This window comes from Pteropus medius, unplaced genomic scaffold (genome assembly GCF_902729225.1).
Source record: "Pteropus medius unplaced genomic scaffold, Ma_sr-lr_union100, whole genome shotgun sequence".
NCBI lineage: Eukaryota > Metazoa > Chordata > Mammalia > Chiroptera > Pteropodidae > Pteropus > Pteropus medius.
The window spans coordinates 2,138,507-2,144,107 of NW_024349802.1; the positions used below are offsets into that span (position 1 = coordinate 2,138,507).

At 41.2% G+C, this 5,601-nt stretch overlaps 1 pseudogene; it reads right to left on the minus strand.

Annotated features, from left to right (window-relative positions):
- Nucleotides 1–4,213: 4,213 nt before the first annotated feature.
- On the minus strand, nucleotides 4,214–4,332 carry LOC120581857 (uncharacterized; annotated as a pseudogene).
- Nucleotides 4,333–5,601: the final 1,269 nt, after the last annotated feature.

The window sequence follows — 5,601 nt, forward strand, 5'->3', positions numbered from 1 at the left end:
TATGGAATTCTTTCACTTATTTATTTTTACTGAATAGTCACAAAATATTTATTGAAAGTAGTAATCTGAAAGATTGCAGCTTCGGTAGCAAAAACATACTCCAACTTGGCTCCATTTCCTGTATTACATTAAACTGAGTTAACATTCCATTTTTGTGATTAGTGCACACTGCTAGACTAAAGGCTGTGCAAATTGCACTTCATCTTCAATAATAAATTAAACTCCCCACGAAGATATATAATTAAGCTGGGCATTGCAATCTGATTATCTGTCAAATTTAAATGAGTCACCCTGCTACCTTCAAATACTAGTTCTCTATGTCTACAATGAATTAAAACTCTTCAATCCTGAATGCAAAAGTTATAATAAAATCTCCATTCAGTCAGTACATATTTATTGAACGCCTGCTGTGTACCAATCAATCTTATATTTGAAGAGCAGTTTTCAGATAAATTTTACATAATTTTTCAACTGATGCTCAGAAAAGCTCTGTAATCTATAGAAGCAGAAATATTGGTTTCAATTTACAAATGAGGAAACAGGGCTTCAGAAAGAGAAAGTGATTTCATGGGGAACACATACTTTTAAATGGCATAATTATGGATAAAACATGCAATTTCCAACTCATCACCACTTAATCTTTTCATAGATGTTTTGTTTCCAAGAATAAGCTGCTCTGTGAATCCTAATGGAGGTCTAGTATCCTTTATGTAAGTTTCTTTATCATCATACTGCTGCTAATTATGGAAAATCTGTTTTTCCAGTCCAAAAGTATCGGCCCTGTGGCAATCCAGTGAGAATCATGTATCAGAGATCTTTAAAATTAAATAAATAGAAATTACAGACATTTCTTCAGAGAATAACCCAGTGAAACCTATGATAAAATAATTTTTAATGATAGCAATAGTAATGTTTTCACTGAGTAATGTTCCTCAGTATAGCTCAAAAAATATCTACCAAGTACATTTTTGCATATCTGTTAAATGTACAGGCATTGCTTTGTGATTAACCTATCAAATATTGAATGTCCCTCAAACAAGTTTCTTCATTTCATAGCTAAGAATATCAAATCTAAGAAAAGGTGCTAGGATGAACAAGTGATTGCTGCAAAGTCCATGTGTTTGCCATCATGGTACTGTCCTTTAATAAATATAGTAAAGGCAGAAACTCTGCTGGAATGTAGCTACTATGGAACAAAGTTTTTGTCGGTTTTGTTCATTGCTATATCTTCAACCCTATAATAATACCTGGCACATAGTGTACAGTCAATAAATATTTGTCAAATGCATGAAAAACTTTAAAAATAAGTCTGTTTTCTTCTAGATTCTTATCTGATTGCATACATGTTTGTGATATTAGAGGTAGTTTGTCTCAGAATGGTAATTTAAGTTTAACATGTGGCTAAGTGAAGCCAAAGCAGGATAATGATGATTCCATGACAGGCGATTAGTTCACAGCATATCTCAGCCACAGTTAGCACCAGCTGTTCCAACAGCCCTCTTTAAATACAACAAGGAACACCCACCAGTGGCATCAATAGACTGAAAGCATACATTCTTTTAATCACAGATCAGGATTGACTTTCAGATATTCAAAATAAAAGCATATATCACAGTTCCTAGCTTAGTGTTGGACATAGAGAATGCACAATAAACATTAAGTATATCTCCATTTGATTTTAGATCTCTATAAATAAGAACTTTTGTGTGTATAATATAATATGGTCTTTTCTAATTCACATAACAGTAATATTAAAACTCTTAATGACTTCATATGTGTATTTAATAGTATTTAAAGGACCTTTTTAATGTAGTTGTTAAGCTAATAGAATTTGGAGCTAGGGAGACCTTGGCTCAGAGCTTGACTTTGTTAATTATCAGCTTTCTAAGTTTTGGCAAGTTACTCAATCTTTCCAAGCTTAAATTTCTTTATCTTCAAAGAGAGGATAATGATAATGACAACTTTATAAGATGGTAGCATGTAGTGATCGACATACCTCCATTGGAGGCAGCAGGGATTGTTGGGTCAATGAAAAGAGGGCGGGTCCAAACCTGCACAGATGGCTCGTGTGATTCTATTTATGTAAATCATATACCAGTGAGGGCCACTTTGTTCCTGTAAATCTCTATATGCTATTGGCTTGAACCCAAGTTCCTCAAACCATAGAAATCTAAATTCCTCTCCAAGTTTTTAAGGATTCTGTAGGATCACATTTTTATGGAGAGTTCTGAATCTAGAGTACTGTTTCCATGCTTTTCATTACTTTTTAGACCAAATGTTTTTACTGACTAAGATGAGAAAATGAAGCTTTTCTTAAAGTCCTGCAACACCTAGGCCACACACACCTACACACACACACACGCACGTATTAATTAAAAGACTTTAATAAAAATCTCAGAGTCAGAAGAAGGGATCACAGTAAAAAAAGCAAAACAAAGTCAAATTGTATATTATGTAATTTTTAATTTTTTTATTTTATTATTTTTCATTTTCATTTTATTTTTATTTTTATATTTTAGCTATCAAATCACTTGTGAGTTCTCATGGAGTCAGAGGAAAAAGATCCCAGTAAAATAGCTAGAAAAGTCAAATTGCATATTATGTATTCTTGTTTTTATTTTTTTATTTTTATTTTTATATTTTAACTATCAAGTCATTTGTGAGTTCTGGCCTTTCACGTTGCGTGGTTACCTAGTCTCTCAAGATCTCATTTGTCCATCTTCCCATCTTCTGTACTCTCTTCTCCCATACCCAACTCTAAAAATAGTTCTCATTACTCGAACAAAACAGACTTACTATTTATTCATTTCAGCAACGATTTCTGTCATAGTCATAATGTCAGTGTCTCATATTTTACTCGATGGAACTTAAGAAAAACTGCCACCCCAAATCAAAGGCAATTCCTTTCCAAAAAGGAATATTGTACGAATGTTACAATAACATATTTGTCACTTCATTACATCCGAGACTGTCAATGCCTCTTGTCATGAGAAGGACCAGATGTCTCTTATTTGCATGCTTATTACCACTACTGCACTATATTTATTCCAGCTACCACTACTAATTGACCATATGAAATACTGACTCTACATCTTATTCTGGATCATTCTTCGAGACCAAAGTTAATTTCTACTAGTCAGGTTTATTTTTTTCCTCACATCGACAGGACTAAATTTAAAATATGTGTGTGTGTGCTGTGCATCTTTTGTGGGCTCCTGAACTACCTTCATAATGCTGTGTATATTTCTACGATCCAACCCTTCTAACAGTGTTCTTCACATCTATAAATGTATCACTTCTTATAAGCATGCCTGGCCTTACCACCAACTGCCATGTTCTCTTTTTGGTATCATATTCCAACTTTCTGGTAAATGTTTTTTTTGTTTTGTTTTGTTTTTCTTTGAAGACTTTAGTATGTTTTCTGTTGCTCTCTTCTGATTTCCTATGAATAGCTTCCATGCGAACATCAGATTTAACAATCTGACACCTACCCTTGGTTAGTGTAAGGATAATTTTTTTATTGAGCTATACAGAAGATTCTTTAAAATCACTAATGAAAACATTTTTTATTTTGACCATTTCTTACTGTCCTACCTTTAGTTTAGTTCCTCTAATTGATCATGAACTCATTGGAATTATTAATTACCTCTTATCTTTAAATATCCATTATCAATCCTTTTTCTTCAATTACCTTCTCCTAGCATAGTTTTCATGATTTTATTTGCAAGTTCTCTCTTAAAAATGTCGTAAGCTTTCTATTTTTCCATAGAATCCATATGGTTAAACACTAACAATATGTTAGGATAGGCTACTACTCTTCCTAGATGACGTGATTTGCTGGCAGGGCTGCCTCTGGGTGCTGACACCTCGGCGAATGGCCTCTGATTTTGTGCTGCGACTTTGGCTCTGGGCTGTGGAATCGACCCAAGGAAACATTCTCCTCCTTCGTCTTCTGAGAGCAGAATACGTATTTCTTAGTCGAAGCGACTCTTAGTAAGGGGTGCTGTACAACTGGGCGCAGGTGAAAATGAGTCAGCCCTTTCGGAAACTCTGGGTCCCGGTCTGTGGGTGACCTGCCGCGGTCAGGTAATTCCGACGAGATGGTCGCCGGACCAGTTCATGGGGGAATCAGCCCCTGCTGACGAGATGACATTGGGAATCTTGTACTCCAAGGGGCCACGTCGTAAGTTTGTTTGATTTAATTTATTTTAAATGCCTACAGCACCTGGTATTTCCGAGCGGTCTCCCATCCAAGTACTGACCACGCTCGACCCTGCTTAGCTTCTGAGATCAGACGGGATCGGGCCTGTTCGGGGCTGCGTGGCCGTAGACCTACGTTGTGAGTGTGAATCGAAGCCTCCAGCAGCTGCGCCTTGGTCTGTGCACACGGCGTCTTCTGCAGCTTTGACACAGGGCCTTGGGACCAGACAGTTCAGAGGGCTGGCGCGCGTGCGCTCATTCATTCATTCAGCAGGCAGTGCAGAATCCTGTCTGTGCTGGGCTCTGGCCTGTGTGCTGGGCCATGGCAGCGAACCGAGCAAGGAGCAGAGGCCGCAGGAGGGATGCGACAGCCACCTCATGTCTGGTGAGAGATGACGGCAGCAAGACCAGAGGCTCCGAGGGATGAGCCCGCAGGACTGCGTAAGGGGGACACGAAGTCGGGGTCCCGGGGGCTGACAGAGAGCGGCCCGTGGACATCGGTCAGCACTTTGGCCTATGACGAGGTGAGAGCAGTCGGAGGCCAGGGCGGTGACCTGCCCTGCTGAGTGCTGAGACCGGATGGCCAAGGGAGGGCTTGGCTGGCAGCCGTCACACCGCTCCGTTCGCTGGGTGACACGGCGGTGCTGTGCACCGCGGTGGTCAGTGTGGGGGCTGAGGCAGGGGTCAGAGTACGCACCTGTTTTGGATGTCGGGCCAGGTAGGTGTTCTGCTGCTCACTGGACATGGAGTGTGAGGACAGGACAGGAGAGGCGGGCCCATGGCTGGTGGCCGAAAGGTAGAGTTGCCACTTACTAAGACGAAGGAAGCGATGGAGGGTCTGGCTGGGGGAGGGGAATCAGAAGCTTAGTTTTGGGTGCGTTGCGGTGTAAACGCTTATTGGCCAGTGCGGTGAGTGGGGACGCCTGAGAAGCTGTTGGCTGTGGAGTCTGCAGCTCACGGGACAGGGCGGGCCCGGGGGTCGAGTCCCCTGTCCTGCCTCTCCGTGCTGGAGCCGGCCTCCCTCGCACACGTGTGCCGGTTCCGAGAACTCACATGCCGTGGTCATCCGGGCATCTCACCTGGGAACAACTGAAAGTGAGTATCTGAGGGTGAAATGCAACATTTCCTTTCAAATTTGAATTTTGAGTTTAGATTAAGGCAAAAATAGAAAATCCGATTCACCAGGTAACCCCCTTATCTGTCACGTGGCCGGTTGAGAGAGCGTCCTGTGCGGACGTGGCTCTCTGTGCATGCTCGCAGCGTCCGGCCGTGTGGCCTCTGCAGCTCCTGCCGTGGCGTCACAGCAGTGCCGGTGACCGGGCGTGCTCCTTTTGGTGCTCATAAGCCAGCTTCCCGAGAGCCAGTTCTTGGACGGTGGGGTCGGGTGACGTGGACTGCTGT